A 22447-nucleotide genomic window follows, 5' to 3' on the forward strand; every position below is an offset into this window, starting at 1 on the left:
AAAAACTGGTGATATTTTAGACATGCCTGATCAGCAAACAGTCCTTACAGGTCATATGTACTGTGATTTGGGAAGAAATACTGTTCTTTAATACTTGCAAATATTCTTAATTTTTTGAAGGTGTGTGTCAACATACAACAACCAAGAAAACCATGTTTGGGCTATATCTCTATGCTGTCACTGGGTTTGTTTAGAGTGATCATATAAATTCTATTATATTCTGAATACAACGTAGTTACCGGTACCAGAGTTATTCTAGATTAGACTCTATGCGTGAATGTATTAGAGTAATCTTTATACGTGAATGTATTTTAATGCCTGCATCATTTTCCTTTTTACTATTATTTTATAATTTATAAACAGATCATAAATACACACAGTTCATTAAACAATATGTAGTATACATCACTTATCACATAGCCCTTCTGCTCCACGGGAGGTTTCTGTCCTCCCTGAGCTCGTCTTATGGGATGTAGTTATGATACATACGTAGGAGATGCTGGATGATGAAATCCCGGTGCCTGAATCCCAACCAGGGACAGAACACCGGCTCCAAATTTCCGACACCAGTTCAGATGCCAACACCGGAAACCCGACAGCTGGCATCACGAATGTAAATATAGCGGGCTGGGTTAGGTGTTAGCCTTTGGGGGGGGATGGTTAGGTTTAGACACCATCAGGGATTAGGGATAGGCTACAGGGGGGAGGAGGTTAAGGTTAGGCACCACTGGGGAGGTTGTGGTCAGGCACTAAGGGGAAGGATTAGGGTGCGTGGAGGGGGGTTAGGATGCAGGAACAGAGGGTTAAGGAGAGAGGGGGGAGGGTTACGATTAAAAAGTGAATAGCACACATAAGTGTATACCCGCCATCGGATATGTGGTATAATCTCAAAGAACTAAATATACTGTCAAGTAGGTTATCACTGAGTAGATTGGATAAAATCCTTGTCTTTTCACTACCTATGGCCTGATTCTGAGGCGGGAGTGAAGTAAAACAAAGAAACTAATTATGCACCTTGCATAGCTCCCAACTTTGTGAATCTGAATTTGAGACTTTGTGCATGTCAAAGGCACACGGTCTTGTGGGATGGGGACATGGATTCAAATCCCCCCCCCCCCACGTTTTCATCACTCTAGGGGCCAGCCCAGACCTCCTGGAGATGCGAGACTGCCCCAGGGTCTCCTTGCACTGTGTATAGATTCCATGCGCATGGTATCTATTCACAAACTGCTCTGAGAGTGGTGAGACTCAGAGTGCTCCCCCTGAACTCACATGTGGGACACTGCGGCCCACAGGTGGGATGGCGAAAAGTGGAACTCTCCCACAGAAAACGTAACAGTTGGGAGGTATGACCTTGGCAAAAACATGCTGCACTGCAGGTGCGGAAGATTTAAAATGTGCAAAGAGATTTAGATTTGGGAGGGGTGTATCCAAACTGAAATCTAAATTGCAGTGTACAAATAAAGCTGTCCAGCATTTGTGGTCTACATGCAAAAGCAGTCAGTATGTACCCTACATGCAAAAAACATATGTATTTGCCCCCTATGCATTGCTACGTGGTTTGTCCAAATGCACAGTTATTTGCTCTTTTTTGTTTTTCTCCCACTTCAGAATCAGGCCCATAGTGCTCATAGATTGCACACAGAGATACTATTGGAACCACTTATTAACTTGTTATATTGGAGGTGTTCAGTGATGTTTTCCCAACTCTTTCTTCTAACCTGGTTCTGTACTTGCTGTACTTTGGCTGTAGACCAGATAATATTCAGAGTTGGTGAAATAAGATAGTGTACAATATTAATTTTTTTTTTTGTATTTAAAAATTCACTTTGCTATACCTCTTATAAATAGATACACAACTGGAAAATGATCCAGTGCTGGAGATCGCTAACTGATGTCAGCCACATTCATACATAGGTGCATCAAATACACACACATACACACATAGATGATCTCTAATCCATGAATCCAGTAACCGCAAAGGAAAAGTTTCATATATAAATTGTATTTATTTTTGCATTTTTCACTGCAAGACAATACATTTTCTGCATTTGTTGGTAAGGTAATATATTATGTATTTTGTTCCACACATCTGTTTTCCATTAAAACAAGACATTTGCAGAGTAATAGGTTGAACAATGTCTGCCTTTATATATTATAATTTATTTAGGTATAGTTATTAATCTACAAATGGTTAATTAGAATGAGTAAGAGATTTAGCCAGACAGTTATTGTAGTAGTGGCCTTCAGTTGAAAAACACTGTGGGTCTGATTCAATGTTCTACGCTAACCCAATGGTTAGCGTACATCGACGATTTTAAGGGGTCTCACAGTCCCCCCCTTAGCTGCAGCATGATTGACATGCTGCGGCTTGTATGGTGCAGAGTGGGGGCGTGGATGGCCACCGTTCCCGGAAAGGAGGGTTTGTCATCCCTGTTTTTCGGGAGGGACGAGGCCAGGGTCTGTGTCGGTGGATGCAGATTTCCTGGCCTCGCAAGCAACCAGGCATGGCCAGTCTGCGATAATCTTCGGCTTACGCAGCCTGACTAAAGAGTAACCATCGCAAACCATCGGTCACGATGGTGATCCGATGCAGCATCTACGTACACTGCACTCGGATTGCAAATGCAATGCAGGTGGTGTCTATTTCCTATAGACTAACTCCTGCTGCATTTGCATTTTGTTGCATGGTATTGCAGAGAAGCGTCCATCTCTGAATAAGGCCCTGTGTACTGTGAGGTTAGAGGATCAAAATTAGTTGATTGAGCAGATTGACCTGGGTTCATGCAATATATAGCTAGTTGCTACGCTTCTAGTTCCATATTGGCTTCAAGTGATGATAGACTTCCAAGGTGGAAACTCTATAGCTTGTTTATAAAGTTTCATTCCAGTCGTTTTACTGTACTTCCAGGAAGTAGATTTTCTGACATGAAATAAACAAATAGCTCTGTATGCTTGGTCACTGTACAATCTTAATATGCGTATATTCGTTATCCAACCCAAGGTAGTCAGTGTTCTCGTATACCTCCAAATTGTCCAGTCAGTCATAGGATGACTGCGGTGCCAGATTGTAGGATTCATTCTTCAGTCAGTGTCTTTAACCTGGGCAACAAAAAGAGAGATTTACAGTGTTGCTTGTAAGTTATAAACATGTCTGTTTTGTGGCTTATGCAGTTTATACTTTATGGCAATTCTAAGGGGTATATTTACTATAGGTCGATTTTAATCAATTTCAAATCGAATTTCAAATCGATCTAAATACTAAGTAGATCAACATCGATGTTGTGTCCTGGGGGCTAAATCACACATTTACTAATACTTAAAAAATAAATAAAAAAATTGTCTGTTAGTAAATGTGTGATTTAGCTCTGGAAGCACAACATTGACGTTGATCAATTTAGAATTTAGATAGATTTGAAATCAATTAAAATCAACCCTTAGTAAATATTTCCCTAAGTGTCTACCCAAAGCACTAAATAATCAGAAAAAGCAAAAGTACTCTTAAGGCTGTAATACTTTTAACTGTGTCATAGGCTGACTTTAAACCAGTACTAATAAAATACTTTACATAGATCAGATATATTCTGCTTTGTATATCCTATTAAATTGTGTACTTTAATAATTCATTAAACAACAAGCTTTTCCTTTTACATTTATTTTTGTAAATCAATGACCTAAACAGCTGGATTGTGCTATAACATGCATTCTTGTGGGATGTCCATTTTTCAATAATTGTTTACTTATTCATTTGACAACAGTTGGTAATGTTCCCCTGGGACCTCACTCATTAAAAGGATCCCTTTAAAGACCAATCTCCTGGCATCGGTGCTTGGAGCAGCTTGCTTTATCCCGCAGACCCATCCATGGTGTTGAGGTGGATAACAAAAGCTGCGACCCAATCAGTTATCACAGCAGAGAGGATGGCAGCATAAACTATTAGAAAGTGGGCATCTCCTTGCTGTCAGTGAAATTTTAATCTAATTACAATCATAAAACTAATAGGGTAAAGTCATATATTAAAGTTTATGTATATTAGCAACAGGGTTTTTCTTTATATGAGAAAGAATATGAAATAAATGTCAAATATGTGAAGTTTTTTCTCCATAAACTTTTCACACTGCATATGTCTTCTTTTAGCTGTGAATCCTATGTGCAAGATAATTAACGCCTGTGATACCACAGATGTCATTATTACTTAGATATCGATTTGTATAGCCAAGACAAGCTGTCAGTTTTTTTTCTTTCAATTTTTGTTAAAAGGGCCACTTGGGGGCCCATCGAAAAGGTTTCAGAAAACCACAAAACAGAGTGGTTGGAACTAAGCCTACACATCATAAGGGTGTTTTAGAAAGAGACGAGAGGCCAGCCCTCAACCTGACAGCAAACACAAAGCAAAAGAATCCCAAGTAAACAAGGAAATTAAAAATGCTTCCTACCAGTTGCCAGGAAACCAGGTTACTTGGCTAAAGATTGTACTTGAAGTGTGTGTGATTAAAGGACTGGTATAGCAAATTAGATTCCACTATAACTGAAATATATTGCGATGTAGAGTCCAGGATTTATTATTAAGTGTATTTTATTGTAACTCATTCTATTGTGCTGGAATTTACATCAGATATCATCATTACAAACACATTCTTTATACAAAATGTCAAACTTTATCCAGCAAATGACATAACCACTAACTAATCAATATTGAAGTTAAAGAGCAAGTACAGCTACTACTTGGCATTATTATATATACGAGTTTGAGTATTGCTGTGTTTAGCAACATCTCTTGTACAGTACATCTCTTCTTGTTCACCACATTATAGCAGGTTGCCATGAGAAGGAGGTGCTCCTGTTACTGGGCCAGCACAGTTTTCTGGTCTCATCACGAGATACGCTCCCTCTCGTCCTCTTCAATTTGCTTCAGACCCAGGCCTCTTCCCTGCTCTACACTGATAGCCACTTTTCACTCCCACCTCCGAAGCCCCCCCCCCCGTGCTCTTCCCTAAGCTGTAATCATTTAATATTTGAAGCATTTTCTCAAAATCCACTACTTTACTATATTTCCCCCACCTAATACCAGTCCTCCATGTTCTTCCATCTACAATCCCATGTCCACTTCAAGTCCCTCCAGCTCCTATTGTCTGAATGGAATCGGTATGTCTGGACCTAAGCCCGGCGGATGAAATCCCGACGCCGGAAGGCCGTCAGATGAAGATCCCGACTAGGGTAAGTAAGTCCCATACCCTCCCCTCTCCCCCCTTTAACCCTAACCCTACCTTAGTGGTGCCTAACCCTAACCTCCCCCCCCTAGTGCCTAACCCTAACCCCCCCTCCTTGCACTCTAGACCTAACCCTCCTGGGGGGTGGCCTAACCCTACCCTCCCCCCAGGTGGTGCCTAACCCTAACCACCCCTTTCCCTAGCCTGACCCTAACCCTCCCGGGGGGGTGCCTAACCCTAAGTCCCCCCAGGAGTCCCTAAACCTAACCCCCCCTGCGCTAAGAGCTACCAACGACCGGTTTACCTACGTTCGGTATGCCAGGCGTCGGGATTTCAGCGTGGGGCTAATGATAGGCATCGGTATTTAGATTAAGCCTATCTTTAGTCCCATGCCAGGCTTTCACGGTCAGGATTTCGACCGCCGCCATCCTGACTACATCCCGTCTGAACTATGCCTTCTCCCTACATGTGCTGTTTTTAAATGCAATTTGTACTCTTTATGGTTTGTAACTCTAGACTTTCTAGTGCTGAAGAGTTTTTTGGCAGCTCATACATAAAAGATGGTAATGATGGCCATGGCATGCAGAAATGCTAAATACTGTAGATTGTTGAGCTCATATACTGTATGTGAGTAATATCACAGTAGCATATCAGTATGAAATATTTGCTTTTTGTCCTCTGCCATATGCCTTTAGGACAGGGTCTATAGATGTGTGGTCATCTGTCTGTAATGGGATACTACATTATCAGAGCTGCAGTGAAATGATAGAATAATATATAAAAATATAGTTTACCTACAATCTTCATATGTGAAATTTTTTATTTTGTGGTTTACTGGTCTTTTAAGGCAGGGATATTTCCCAGTGTTCCGCCACTGTATAAAGAAGAGATGTCAGTGCACCAGACACAGAGCTGAGAGGAGGGCCCAGTGTGGCCTATTGTGTGTCCTGCTGCAAGTGGCAGGAAGTCAGAGAGGACAGCTCAGACAGGAAGAAATGTCTAAAGGCCCCTACACATTACACGATATTGCTAATGATTTGGCCGATTCCGACGCATCGGAATGACAAATCGTTCATATCGTGCAGTGTGTATGCACTACATTGTGTAGTGCGCGCTCCCGTGGGGTCGTCAGCCGCATCATCTGATCTTTTGTACATGCAGTAAAATCAGGCGATGTGGCTGACGATCCCATGCAGCGGGGGCCGGCATATCGGGCGGTCAGGCACCGGATCATCCAGTGTGTACGGACCAGCCGATATGTGGGCCCATTGGCGCTGGGGTAGTGGGTCGCTTCACTGGGTACACAGTCATTTAGTGTATACCCAGCTTAAGATAGAGCATTCAATGTAGATAGTATATAGGAGGGACGTCCTGTTCTGGAATGGAAACAAACTGGCCAGCTGAGAACGGACCTCAGAGAGAAAAGGACTGTCTTATTTATGTGTTAAGTTACTACAACTAAGTGATATTTTTTTAAAGACCATGTTACTATGCTGCTGATGATCAAAGCTCCTTTTTGTTAGAAAAGTCTAATGGGTCTATGGTCTATGTACTAGACCACAGGTTCTCAAACTCGGTCCTCAGGACCCCAAACAGTGCATGTTTTCCAGGTCTCCTCACAGAAACACAAGTGAAATAATCAGTTCCATCTGTGGATCTTTTAAAATGTGTCAGTGAGTAATGAATATACCTGTGCACCTGCTGGGTAACCTGCAAAATATGACCTGTGTGGGGTCCTGAGGACCAAGTTTGAGAACCACTGTACTAGGGGTTGGAGGGAGATACGGTGGACGAAGATAAAGTACCAACCAATCAGCTGCTAACTGTTACTTTGCAGGCTGTGTTTGAAAAACTACAGGAGCTGATTGGTTGGTACTTTATCTCCCTCCACTTTATTTTTCTCCAAGGCTTAATACATAAATCCCAAGTTTTGCAGGATACCCATTAATGTAATAAAAATAAAGCTCTGGGACACAAATCTATCATGTTTCTGATTCCCCAATCCACCAGCACATTTTTATTTGAGCCACGATCTACATAAGCTAATGGTGTATACACACGGTAGATCTGTCAGATGAACTACGAACGATAAACGACGAACGATTTGAACGATTTTACCAACGATTTCATGAACTACGAATGATTTTTGTCAGTATTAAAATGAATGAAAATCGACCATATCTGACTGCAAACACATCAGATGTCAGATGTCGTTATCTGACAAACGGGAACGCGCATCGTTCATCGTTGCAGGGACACGTCAGATTTTCTTTCAGGTATGAATGATTGAACGATTGTTAAAATTGTTATTGTACAAATCTAAAGGAAAATCTGACCATGTGTATGCACCATAAGACCTGACACTTTTGAAGCCTCAAATCAGGAGATGTTAGGCAAATATGCCAAGTAACAACTCTTTCCTTATTCTCAGTGTTGTCTTCTTCCAACTGTAAATGAAAGTAACATAGGCTCTGTTGCAACAATTAGGTAATAAAATAGACAACAAGGGGTAAATTTACCAAAGTGAGAGTTTTTAGAAGTGGAGATGTTGCCAATAGCAACCTATCAGATTCTAGTTATTATCTTCTAGAACAGGGATGGGGAACCTCAGGCCCAGGGGCCATGTAAGGCCCCCGGAATCATTTGGTCTTTTCCTTTGAGCTTTTTTATGCTAGCCTCATCTGGCCAGCTGGATGCCTAGAATGGCACACTGCAGTTGAATCTATGCAGCAGTGCCGCCTGGGGATCTTTAGGATGCTTCAGATGGTCACACTGCTGCCCTTACAGCTCCCTGGAGCATCCTCAGGATGCTCCGGGCATTGCTGTAATCACCTGCGATTGAGACCCGCCCCTGTGTGACATCACACAGTGGGGTTGTGGCCTACACCGGGCCCGTGAATAATGTTATATGTATCAAAATGGCCCTCGGCAGAAAAAAGGTTCCCCACCCCTGTTCAAGAAGGTGCTAGTAGAATCTGATTGGTTGCTATGGGCAACATCTCCATTTCTAAAAACTCTCACTTTAGTAAATATACCCCTAACAGAGAGGACCCTGTGAGTGCATAAGACAATTCTTGCCTATCGACAAAACAGTCATCAAAGCAATAAAATGTCATATACCTTCCTTCATCTCACATCACTTACTGGTTGATCACACTTTATTTAACCACTTAACTGACAATATCACTTTTATCTATCAGTTCTGTAGTCATAACTTTATAATCAGTGAGTTCTGAATCACATACATTATTATTAGTAAATTGTATGAAAGAAATAATGCACTTCCATCTGTGAATAATTACAGATGTTAGAAGTCACCTCAGATGTCTTTGACCTATTTGAAAAACTTAGCCTACAGCTAAGTTTCACCTTGAGTACAGTGTCTTGCTTGCAGGTAAATAAGTTAAGTAAAGCAAGGCACAGAATTATAGGCAGAAGACCAAAGGAGGACTCCTCGCAGAGCCATCTGTAGCTGTTGATTCAGTGATACCTGTCTAAAAACAGTTTTGGATAATTATCTGCCACTTGTCTCCAATGTCCCATTAACCTTTCTCATCCAGAATAATTTTCATTGTAGTTAAGGTTATAGACCAGGGGTTCCCAACCACGGTCCTCAAGGCACACTAATGGTGGGTACACACTACACGATATGCTCCCTGAGCGATATCGTGTAGTGTTGTCCCCGGCAGGCTGTGCTCAATGTCGTTCATTAACGATATCGTTCAGCACCGGGCTCTCTCCCCCATTCCCTGACATGCAGCAACCTGACGAGATTGTCAGGTTGGCCTGCATGTCAGCCCGATGAACGATGATGACGAACGACCCGCGGGAACGCGCGTCGTCGTCATCGTTCATCTTTTTGGGGTTAAAAATGGACGATAAAGTGGACGACTGAACGGTTCAGTCGTCCACTTTATCGCCCAGTGTGTACGCACCATAACAGTCCAGGTTTTAAGGATAGCCATACTTGAGCACAGGCAGCTTAATTAGTACCTCAGATATTTTGATTAAACCATCTGTGCTTTAGCGTGTATATCACCAAAACCAGGACTGTTAGAGTGCCTTGAGGACCGAGGTTGGGAATCGTTGTTATAGACACTATAACAGGTTCCTTCTGCCAGCTGAAAAGGTGAAAGTAACGAAGACTTCAAATAGTTTGTATTGATTTCATCAGTTCTGGGACATCGGGGGAGGGAGGCTGTTTGAACAAGGAGTTATAATGACTATAAACTGTGTCAAAGCCCCCTCCAGGAACATTATGGAGCTATTAATCTCCATAAAACATTGATAAATAAACACTCCTAGGTTAAAACTTGTGCAGATTACAGAAAGCCAAATGGAACCATCTGTGTACATGAAGGTTAAACCTTTTTTTTTTTTTTTTTTAAGTAAACTTTCTTATTGGAGTACATAACAAAAGGGGTGTGATATGACAGTCAGAATGTCCACACCAGAATGTCGACAGGTGTGAATATTGACACAATCATTAGGTTGACAATCAATATGTAGACATGTATTATGGTTGACCTGGTTAAAATGTCAACACTTTCAGAATGTTGACAGTTGACATGTCGACACCAAAATGTCAACATTTTTTTTATATTTTAGCCTAAGCCTAACAATCAACAAAAAAAATGTTAGATGTCGACATTCTGAACGTGCCCTCATTTTAACCATGTCATCCTTAATACATGTCTACATATTGATTGTCGACCTAATGATGTGTCGACATTCTGACTGTCAACATTCAGAACCTGATAACATTCTGGTGTTAATATTCTGCCGACCGGATACCAACAAAAGTACAATCAGAGATGGAAACAGAAATCAACATGTGAAGTAATATTGGTATGTAATGGATTTAGCATAGCGTAAACAACAACAAAACAAACTCAGCTTCATGGAGGCACAATGAAACATAGACAGGAGAATAGCTATCTCATATAACAGGGTAAAAGGGAGGGTCTTGAGAGCATACAGGCATCCCATACCACAGGGTTGAGTGAAAGCAGCACCATGTATCTTCTTTCACATGGGTCCGTTGCACATCAATGAAGCTTTGCCACAAAAATATTGGATATACTTTTCATTCTGGAGGGAAGCTTCCAAAAAATCTGCCCGCATAACAAATAAAAAGCTTATAAAGAAATAGGTCAAGGGAGGGATGGGTCGATCACATTCACATATGAAAGATCTTTTATTGGTTGTGGCCTAAATTGCCATTGCTTATCCCCACCACCAGGAGACTGGCCAACACTGTCGGGAGGCTGGAAGAGCCCCACAAATGAGTGATTCTCCTGGATATTATCTACATAAACAAGATGAAAAGCACAGCTGGGAGGCCAACAAATTGCCACTCACGTTGGGTGCGCCTTTATCTATCATAGGTAGCAGGAGTAGTAGTCAAACCCAACAATTTCCTGCAAAGTAATTGCTCCACTGAGACCATTTATACCAAAACAGCAGCAAGCAACTGATCCCTGGGACAATTCCGTGTTGGAGGGAAGCATTTTATTTTCAATTTGTTGGCAGCATATTCTGCTCCCCTCATCCACAAAAATGTAAGGGGGGCAGACTTACGTTTAGACTGCATGATTAATTTTTGTATTTCATTGGTCTGGGGAAAAGTTTATAACTAGGCTGTGGGAGGTTTAGTTCGGAGTGGGGTGTATTAGGGTCCAGGTTGTGCTGTAAGGGAACCACAGGCTCTAGCAAGGCTGTAGAAGGCTACAAAAAATTATTCTCAAACAGTGACTAGGTAACGTTTGCAAGTGAGCAATTGTCCTAGAACAATGGCATTTACTTGGGACTATAGGTCTGTTGAATAGCAAATATGCATTCAGATGGCTGTAGCACTTAAGTGCCTTTATTGAAAATTATTCAGATCTAACAGAGGAATGTAGTGTTTTAATGTAATTTGTATAGAATGTATAATGCATCCTATATTTCATTTAATGTGTGTGAGAGAGAAGATGCAACAGTGACCTTGTAGCTCTGTTCTCCTCGGTGTGTATATGAAAACAGGACCCTGGCTGGTTTCCTGCTCAGCTGTCTGTCTAATTCTTACTTCCCCAAACACCCTGTAAGTAAGTAATCTGTTAATAGCCAGCCCTGTCTGAGACAGGTGCCTTAAGCTTAGCCGTAGGTGCTGCTTGAGTCATATCCAAGGTATGGCTTAGTAGTGAGTAATGTTCCACTTAGAGAAGGCAGGACCACCTCGTTAGTGTTACACAGTGCATGTAACTAGTTGACGATTTATTCCCAGAAATGCCCGCAACCTCAGTGTGCTTCAGTCTACATCTCAGAAGGCTGTGAACTATAAATTAGTTTGAAAAGTAAAACCTGCAGAGCAGAAAAAGTTATGTACTACTAAATGATATCTACACTTTTGTGCCGCCTCTATAAAATGGTACTAAAGACCATCATGTGCAGGTATTTGACTCATGGACAATCAGAAGAAGAGCAACTTTTCTGTTTAATACATTCTAATCATCACTTCTCTTTTTCCTTTATTTCAAGAAGGAAAAAAGAGAGTGTCTTCAGTGCAGGGCCGTAACTAGGGTGGTGCGACATGTGCCATGGCACAGGGCACCGCAGGGCAGGGGGCGCTATTTGGACCTGTCAATTTTCCTGTTTATTATCAGTCTCACTTGTACTCTAGCTTCCTCTACTTTTATCCCTTTCATCTCCTGGGGGCTCCTATCTTCTCCTTGGTCCTTCTCCATGAGGTCATGGCCCTTTTTTAGATGCACTATCGTATGTCCCTATTTAAAAAATTAGGGGAGGGGGGGGCGCCACTGGTCTCTTTGGCACAGGGCACCAAAATGTCTAGTTACAGCTCTTCTTCAGTGCAGTCTTCATGGAACATTTACCGTGTGGACTCCCAACAACAGAAAGTATTTTGCTTCTAGTTCCTATGTAAACTGCATATTAAGGTTCTGTTATTAACATAATATATAAGAAACACTATGGGGTAGGATTTCTAAAGTGTGGGTTTTTAGAAGTGGAGATGTTGCCCATAGCAACCAATCAGATTCTAGCTATTTTCTCCTAGAAGGTGCTAGATGAATGTTAAGTAGAATCTGATTGGTTGCTATGGGCAACATCTAAATACACCCCTATGAGTCCAGATTGCAGCACCTTCCATAGATGGAAAACTAACCAGATACTGGCTAGGAAGTCTTATGCTTTTTCTTCACACTTCCTAAGTCTACCTTCTCTTAGCGCCAGAGCAAGCCGTGGAGATCAGACCCCCTCACTCTGAACTTAGCTACGCTTCCATCCCCACTGCTTTATACCATTTATTATTCTACCATATCAGACAGGTGGCAGGGGCGTTTTCTTCGGCTCTGCAGACTGCAAGTGTTGCATAAGGCTGTGACACCATAGCCAAGTGCCGAACTCCAAGCAATTTACCCATTTTGCATTTTAGGCATCCCCTTACCATTGCTGCCCTAGGCAACCGTTTAATTGTAGCACCTGTACAAATATATAAAAGTGAGATACTGCATCTGTTTTTTTGGCTGGAGAAAACCTGCTACCAAATAAACATGTTGAACCTATTAATTGCGAGCAAAAAAAATATAAACATTGCAACTTCTGGGGCACATGTAGGACAACTGAAGTTCGATGACCACAATGTTATCACACTTCTATTAGGGATGAGCGGGTTCTGAGGACACCGTCAGCAACCCCCACACTGCCGTCACAGCCAGCAAACCTACACTAAAGACACCGCTGGCACCCCGCTCTGCTGACACCACTGATACCCTGCAATGAGGACTCCATGTACTGAGGACACCGTCAGCAACTCGCTCTGCCGGCACTGCTGTCACAGTAAGTGCACTATTGGTGTATCCAACCCACACTGTATAACCCACTGTGGGCCTGATTCAGACCCACTCGCAAGCGGCTGTCTGCTCGCAAGTGGTTCGATGGTGTGCGCTGCGCATGCGCACGATGGAGGGAGCTCAGTCGTGCGCATGCACCAGACGCGACGAGCGAAGGACTTTCCTTCGCTCGTTGTGTCTGATCAAAGGGGCGTGCTGTCGATGTTGATTGACAGCACGCCCCCTTTGGTGGGCGTGCCTCCCAGACGGGGGCATTCCCAAGGGAACGCCTACTGTCAGAAGCTGGCCCACTGACATCACTAGGGATGTCAGTGGGAGTGATTTTGGCTCTGATAGAGCCAAAATCACTCCGGCCTTGCGGTTGAGAAACTCAACCGCAGGCTCCGGCTCGCAGTGGCAATGGTCGCGATGGTCAAGACCATCGCGGCCATCAACCTGCACGCTCGTATAGGCTGTGGGTGGTGACCCACAGCTATACGAGCGTCCAGGAGGACGCTCCATAATTATGGAGGACGGCCCTCATTCAGAGCGTGCGCTCTGCTCAGAGCGTCCGGCTCTGAATGAGGGCCTGTATCCGTGTTGGAAATTGGAACTGCCACATATTAGTGCCGCCCACTGTGTCACTTAGCTTAGTCAGCCAGCTAGCTGGATGCAACCTTTTGGCCTTAACTAGATGAAAAAAATAATATTGTGGTGGTCAAAATTGATTGGAAATGACTGGAAATAAATGTTATTGAGGTTAATAATACCGTAGGAACAAAAACAGGCCCATTTTATGTGATTTTAGCTGTTTTTATGATATTTTCAGAAAAAATCCAGATCCAAAACCGAAAAACAAAACACCAAGGAAAAAAATCCAAAACCAGATTCAGATCTAAAACCAGGGGAGATCCAGATCCAAAACCAAAACACGAGGGTCGGCGCACATCTCTAACTTCTCTTACTTTTGGTGTTTTACCACACATTTAGGTCTCTATTTATTAACATTATTTTTACTAAAATAAAGTGGAAAGGGGTGTTTTCACACCTTTTTCACATTATTTTAGTTTCACATAAATTTACTACAGTATAGGGCAACTGGAGTATAATTCATAAAATTCTACTTCAAACTCTAATTATCACATATTTTTAGTAAGCAGATCGCATTTCCCATAATTATAATGGGAAATGTGATCTTGCAGTAGCCGGTGGCATGCGGAGACACAGTCTCCCTGTATTTTTACAGAAAAATACAGGGAGAAATGTGCAGACGGGATTCGCAGGGACATTGCGTTATTACAAGCTCTGTCCCTGCAAGGGATTTTTGATAAATCCCTGTGATATTTCCTAAATTTCCAATACGAATTTAGTCAGAAATATCACACTACATTGTAGTAAATAGAGCCCTAAATGTGCTATCAAACTAGCCTGTCTCTTCGTAGGTGAACTTAATGTTTGGTGATTAACATACCCTTGAGTGTAGGAGTAATGCTTCCCAATTACCAGTACCTACAGTATATTCACTGGCAGTATCATTGTGATTACATCAGCTTTCTATATCTATCTACAACCTCAAAATGCTATGTTCTTTAGGAAATGCCCAACATATTAAGTCCCATTCATTATGCTTTTAAGACCTGTAATGGGCCTGATAATTTCTGAAATGTAAATTGCAACCCTCATGTTTTGGAAGAGTTATTGTGGCAAGTCTCTCGTCACAGTCAATAGACTGTATCATACTTGTTTAGATTGCCTTCTGTGCACTTCCGTAAGTACAGCAATCACAGTCTCTATGTCCTATGTTTACAATAAATAGCACAAGTGATACGGGTTTCCCAATGTCTCACTTACTATGATGAGATCAGACACTTTCCATTAGTGTCTAAATGTAGCAGTATTCTATGTACACAGAATATGTACAGTGGGCCTGATTCAGCAAGGAACGCACGGATGCGGATGAACACGCAATCGGGCGATGGTCATTGTCAGCGCATGAGTGCTCACTGCGGTGGCGAAAGCGAGCGCTGTGAGTACGCAGATCCAGGAATAAATGTTTGACATGAAGTGCTGTTTGTGGGTGGATACGGGGAGTGGTCGCCCGAACGCAGGTGTGTCGCATCGTTCGTACACCGTTACAGGGGACTGCATAAATTAGCTACTGTGGTGACGGACGCAGCCTAGCGTCCCTCTGCATACAGGAAGTATCTCAACTCCTGCGGCGGGTTCAGGTCTACCACTATTGTGCGTATAGGTCTGATGGTTCTCGATGTTACTGATGTTTACGCTATCTTGCGTACTGATCAGGCTGTGAGTAAAGGGAATGGGCGGCTTAATATGGGGCTGGGCGTCTGCATCTAGTGCTGCCGTCTCTGTGCATATGCATTGATTAGCATCTTCTCGCAGCGGACGGGTGTTTGTGTCTGCTAACGTGCGTTCCTTGCTGAATCAGTACCCTATGTACATACCTTTCTCAAAACGAGAGAGGTCCCCAGCTGTGTTTTCTAAGTCTGGTGAGTGCATCCTTGTTTTAAATTTACACATATACATACATAGTGAGTATCCATTCGCTCGATATTCCACAAAAAGCTTGGCCCGAGCAAGATTTCTGCATGCTGGGTGCCCCATCAGCTGATTCAAGAGCAGAAGGACGCTCAGGTCACTTGGAGCCACAACATGCTGGCCAGGTTTGATGGCGGTTGCACAAACTCTGTTTGGGAGATCCACAGTGGCAATATATATAAACGTTACTACAGACTGGCACTCTGGATTGAAATTGTAATGCTGCTCCGATGCCCTCAGGACAATGATTAGACGACAAGAAGAAAACTGTGGCATATATACACAGGGTGGTCCATAAGTGTGGAAAAACCCTTTTACACAGGAAATGAGTAAGGAAATATTAATCCAGTCTCTACACAAAACTTTTTAGGGTATGTCACCAGTATTGTGGCCATCTTGAAGTTGGCTATCTTGGATTCAACTTATTTTTTTTTTAATTGGGAAGGTAGTTATGTGACATTTCAAACAGATGCAGAATTTTATAAGAAAAACAATGGTGTTCTACATATCTTTATTCATTCTCGAGTATTAACTTAAAATTTGTAGTATATGTTCGAAAGTGTTGTCCACCATATTGCAATGTTACGGTGTCACAACGCACCGGACACCGGCACACACTTACCAGGTCCGGCAGCGTTAGTCTGCAGCTGGGCAGCGGGCGGGGAGTCCTGGGGCCCGCTGCTGGATGATGCTTCTTCCCTCCGGCGGTATGGTGCAGGCGGCTGCAGCTCCCTATGGGCGTGCACACCAGCCTGTAACTAAATTAAAGGGCCAGAAACACTTCTTCAGTGACATCATAGGAAACGCCTCATTCAAGCCCTGCCTATAAAAGAAAGTTCCTGGGAGCACTCCTGTGCCAGAGTATAGGCTCCATTACCTTACTCCAGCGTTCCTGTGTTATTCTTTCCAGACCTTGGCTTTGTTCATGACTCCGATTTAGTCTGACCCCTGGTACTGCATCGGTAATCCGGTTCTGACCTTGGCTATCCACCGTGACCTGCTTACGTCTGCTCCCTGGTACCATCTTGTCCGTTTGGTTCTGACCCAGTCTTTCGACTATGCTGAAAGTCTTCTCCACCCTATCCAGAGTTCACCAGCACCTGTACGTATAGGGGAACCTCTATTCTGAGGGTCGCGATCTGTGTGTCGGATGCAGCCAAGTCCATACCTTCTTTGAGGGTCCCTGGTGAACACCGCAGGCACATTAGACTCCGCGCCTCAGAAATAGGTCACGCCAATCCCCAAATACGAGTTGCATCAATTATCTTCCTGAGAGTTGTGACATAAGGCTACTCTCTTTTCCCAGTTCTGATGAACCTTGAGCAACATGTCTGGCTAAATCTGAGCACAAGCATCAACTATTTGTTGTTGCAGATGATAACAATCTTGTATCTTCACAGCATAAACACGTTCCTTCAGGTAAACCCACACGTAGAAATCCAACACTTAAATCTGGAGATCTTGGTGGCCGCTGGACTGGACCTCTATGGCCAATCCATCTTTAGGAAACTGCACATCAAGATATTCCCTGACAATGAGTCCATAATAAGGTGGGGCATCATCTTGCTGGAAGAAATTAGGATATGACCCATCCTCTGATAACAATGAGGGAAAAGCTCTTCATCTAACAACCTCTTGTAATGTGCTGCTGTTAATGATCCATCAATTAAGAATGGTCCCACAATACGGGTACCCCACAAACCTTATACACACAGCTTGAAGGTTATTTTATACTATATTTTTAATAATTTGTGCTTTCAACAAAGTTTTTGTACATTGAACCATCAGAAAGCAAAGGTTTCACTTTCTCAGTCATGCTAAAAATATTCCGTATTTCAGAATATTTGGATATGGGAGACTCAACCTGTATATTATATATATATATATATATATATATATCAATGTTATGGGAGTTTGCTTATATCTATTTTAACGTTTAGAGTTATTTTATAAAGTGTAGTAGTACACTACAACATAATTATTGGTTTGCACTTTTGATTGCACGAATTTCACATAAACACATATTTATTTACTAATTTATTTATCAAAAAAATTAAGGTTAATTGATTGATGTATTCACATACCTAGCACATTACACTTTACATATATATTATTCTGGTTATTTATTTGATATTTACAATATTGTATAAAGCACTAAGGGCGCTCTATTTCAGTTCTAATATCTTTATTTTTCATATATATAACAGATCACCACTGTTGTAAATCTACTGATTGAGCTGACACATACCATTGGGGGGGTGCTTGTTAGAAAATCACACACAAACCATATGAATTCCCAGGTCTGATTACATTTAGGAGTCTTTACTTCAGTTGGTGCGGTTATCTCTTATATCTTTATATACACTACCATTCAAAAGTTTGGGGTCACTTAGAAATTTCCTTATTTTTGAAAGAATAGCACTTTTTTTCAATGAAGATAACATTAAATTAATCAGAAATACACTCTATACATTGTTAATGTGGTAAATGACTATACTAGCTGCAAACCTCTGGTTTTTAAAGGAATATCTACATAGGTGTATAGAGGCCCATTTCCAGCAACCATCACTCCAGTGTTCTAATGGTACATTGTATTTGCTAAGCGCTTTAAAAGACTAATGGACGATTTGAAAACCCTTGTGCAATTATGTTAGCACAGCTGAAAACGGGTTTGGTCGTTAGAGAAGCTATAAAACTGGCCTTCCTTTAAGCTAGTTGAGTATCTGGAGCATCACATTTGTGGGTTTGATTATACTCTTATACTCTCCAAATGGGCAGAAAAAGAGAACTTTCATGTGAAACTCGACAGTCTTTTCTTGTTCTTAGAAATGAAGGCTATTCCATGTGAGAAATTGCCAAGAAACTGACCAGTTCCTACAACGGTGTGTACTACTCCCTTCAGAGAACAGCACAAACTGGCTCTAACCAGAGTAGAAAGAGAAGTGGGAGGCCCCGATGCAAAACTGTGCAAGAAGACAAGTACATTAGAGTCTCTAGTTTAAGAAATAGATGCCTCACAAGTCCTCAACTGGCAGCTTCATTAAATGGTACCCGCAGTGTGAACGTCTACAGAGAAGAGGCGACTTCGGGATGCTGGCCTTCTAGGCAGCTTGGCAAAGATAAAGCCATATCTGAGACTGGCCAATAAAAGGAAAAGATTAATATGGGCAAAAGAACACAGACATTGGACAGAGGATGATTGGAAAAAAGTGTTATGGACAGATGAATCGAAGTTTGAGGTGTTTGGATCACACAGAAGAACATTTATGAGACGCAGAACAAGTGAAAAGATGCTGGAAGAGTGCCTGACGCCACCTGTCAAGTATGGTGGAGGTAATGTGATGGTCTGGGGCTGCTTTGGTGCTGGTAAAGTGGGAGATTTGTACAAGGTAAAAGGGATTTTGAATAAGGAAGGCTATCACTCCATTTTGCCATGCCATGCCATACTGTGGACAGCGCTTGATTGGAGCCAATTTCCTCCTCCAACAGGACAATGACCAAAAGCACATATCCAAATTATGCAAGAACTATCTAGGGAAGAAGCAGGCAGCTGGTACTCTGGCCCTGATTCAGAGCCGGACGCTCTGAAAGAGCGTTCACTCTCAATCTGGGCGTTTTTTTTTTTTCTTGAGCTATTGTGAGCGGCCAGGATGATGGTCGCGATAGTCAAGACCATTGCGACCATCGTGGCTTGCGACGAGACCCTTGTGGTAGGGTTTCGTGGTCGCAAGCCCCAGAGAGCTTCTGGCTCTAATAGAGCTGGAAGCTCTCCCATTGACATCAATGGTGATGTCAGTGGGGCCGTCCACAAATGGCAGGCGTTCGCATAGGAACGCCTCCATTTGTGAAGCCACCCCCTCGCCACGCCTACAAAACGGGGCGAGCTGTCGATCAACATCGACAGCCGCCCCTTTTGTAGTGAGCCATGGAGCGAGTGCTTTTTGCGCTCGCTCCGGGGCTCGCACACGCACAGTGCGCATGCCGCAAATGCGCACTGGGCCACCATCAACCCGATTGTGAGCGCTTGCGAGCGGGTCTGAATCAGGCCCTCTGTGTGTAATGGATGGGCCAGCGCAGTCACCAGATCTCAACCCCATTGAACTGTTGTGGAAGCAGCTTGAATGTATGGTACGCAAGAAGTGCCCATCAAGCCAATCCAATTTGTGGGAGGTGCTTCAGGAAAGCGTGGGGTGAAATTTCTTCAGATTACCCTAACAAATTAACAGCTAGAATGCCAAAGGTCTGCAATGCTGTAATTGCTGCAAAAGCAGCATTCTTTGACAAAAGCAGTTTGAAGAACAAAATTATTATTTAAAAATAAAAATCATTATTTCTAACCTTGCCAATGTCTTGACTATATGTTCTATTCATTTTGCAACTCATTTGATAAATAATAGTCAGTTTTCATGTAAAACACGAAATTGTCTGGGTGACCCCAAACTTTTGAAAGGTAGTGTATATACTGTATATATATAACTTATTGCAATTTTGTTGTAACTTTGTTTTCCTGAAGTGGCCCCAGGGTGTATATAAAGCGATCATGAACTGGGAAATGTAATCCTTTCTCTAAATTTACGGAATTATTTGCATGTGGTAAATTGGGTGTTCCGATGGTTTAGTAATTAACTTATTTCGTATTAATGACTTCTCCCAGAAAGCTACATTATTCACTATTTACCACAGCCAGACAAATGTATTCAGTAAGTTTTACAGCTGTAATATTTTGTAATGTTTGTACATAACAAGTAACAAGGTTAAAACAGACACAATAAATATGGTTAACATCCTTATACAATAGATTACTGTTTAGTTCCACAAAATCCAGGAATTAAATAGCCTTTTGAGCTACAGTATCTGATTATAACTGTTTTGCAGGTATACTGTTTACTGTGTTATTCAAAAAGCTTTTGTTAAAGGGGCTTTCCAACTTCAAAACAACTTTAAGTTATTGGCTTGTGCTTACTGTTCTGTAACTTACACTAAATACTTGGCTGTGTGTTCCTGTTTTATTTTGTACTAGATTAGCCATGTCTTTATACTGTATGGTCAGGTGGAGTTTATTTTTATTGCCCAGGATTCAACAAAATGATGCACTCTGGACAGCGGCATTTCAAGAGGGGAGAGGGCCCGTGTGCAGACTTAGTGCGGGCACCCTCGTCTCTGTCAGCGTAGCAGATTCTGGCTTGTGCAGGTCTCCAGAAACATGGCACATGTGCCTTATTCCAAGGGACATCTCTACTGTGCATGCGCAAGTCACCGGAAAAATGTCCGCTGCCATTTTCCCTGTGCTTTTCGCTGCTCTGCAGTGCCAGACCGGGGCTCCAGAGCAGCACTCTGGAGCCTGCAGAGAGGTAAGGATAACTATATATGGGTGCAGGATGTGCGGTGTGGGCCCCCCTGCACTGCACACCCTGCACGCTATTGACTCTAGTTACAGTTGTTCAGGACCGTAGCTAGGGTAGTGCGGCCGATGCCATCGCACAGGGCACCACAAGTCAGGAGGCGCTGTTTGGGCCTGTCAAATTTCTGTTTATTACCATTCTTGCTTGTAGCTTCCTCTGATTTCATTCCCAGCATCTCCTGCCCTCCCCTATCTCTTCCCTGGCCCTTCCACATGAAGCCATGGCCCTCTTTTGGGTGAATTATGTCCCCTTGAAAAATGAGGGGGGCGCCAATTCTCTTTCTGGCACAGGGCACCAAAAAGTCTAGTTACGGCTCTGCAGTTGTTTGCTGTAACAATAAATAAATAATGGACAACTCTGATTAGAAAATTGTTGAATAGCACAAAAGGTGGCAAGAAAATGAAAAAATTGAAGAGTTAAAATTGCATGGAACAAAAATTTTTAAAGAAATCTAACAGTGGACAACCCCATAAAGTTTCTTAGTGTTTATAATAAAAATATTCAGAACATTACTCACTTTAGCATCGATGCAGAGTTGAACACGAGTCCATTTGCAAAGCATATTTTGAAGTGTTTTACACCAAGCATGCTCCGGAACCAGGCATACCCAACTTTGAGTGATGCAGAGTCGTACGCAATTCACTTTTCAACTACACTTGCTGCTGAAAAGCCTTTACTGGCTAATAGAGCTGATGCTAGTGTATACTGATCACGAGCATGACTATGAATCAAAGGTGTGGATTGGTGTAGTCCACCTGCGGAAGTGCATATTGGTGAATATGTCCATTTAAGGTACGTACACACTAGACAATATTTTAAACGATTCGCCTGATTTCGACGCATCGGAATGACAAATTGTGTAAAATATGACCAAATCGAGAGTGTCCACTCACGATCATGATGCCTATGCATGTACCCGCTGGTCATACATCGCATCTTCAGATCTTGCCTACTGCAGGCAAGATTTGCCAATCTCATACACGATTTTGTGCAATAGATAGATTTTGTTCACGATAGATCTTTAGTCAGATTGGACACTTTATAGCACCATATTGTGTCCTGGAGTGCCGGGGAGAGTTCAAGGGAAATCACTCACGATATCGCATCGTGAGCACATTGTCTAGTGTGTACGCACCTTTAGTTCCATGCAGGTAGTGCAGGAGCAATTGTGTCCAGCTTGCGTTCAACTCTTCATCAGTCCTTTCCAGTTCATAAACTTTAAAAACAGAGCAAATCTGCTAAATGACAAGCCGCCCGTTGTCCATTTTGGGCATTTGCACCTGGATGTAAGAACTGCTGTAATGGAGCTTAGTGGAAAAGGCCTTTTTAACCTAATGAAGGCTGACGATGCAGAAAGACAATGTTGCGTTATTTGTATCTTACTTGTGCAGAGATAAAAAGGGTGCGTATATAACATCCATCCCTTCAATTTTGTTGTAAACCAAAG

General features: G+C 42.4%; 1 long non-coding RNA gene across 1 annotated transcript in view; it reads right to left on the reverse strand.

The window, feature by feature from the left end:
- Positions 1-2030: 2030 nt before the first annotated feature.
- Positions 2031-22447, reverse strand: part of LOC148540886 (uncharacterized) — a 173689-nt gene continuing 153272 nt past the window's right edge. The window contains exon 3 of the long non-coding RNA XR_015878444.1: positions 2031-3102. This is a non-coding gene — a long non-coding RNA (uncharacterized LOC148540886). The remainder of the gene's footprint in view (positions 3103-22447) is intronic.

The sequence above is a fragment of the Taudactylus pleione genome, unplaced genomic scaffold (assembly GCF_031769625.1).
Source record: "Taudactylus pleione unplaced genomic scaffold, aTauple2 ptg000016l, whole genome shotgun sequence".
NCBI classification, from domain to species: domain Eukaryota; kingdom Metazoa; phylum Chordata; class Amphibia; order Anura; family Myobatrachidae; genus Taudactylus; species Taudactylus pleione.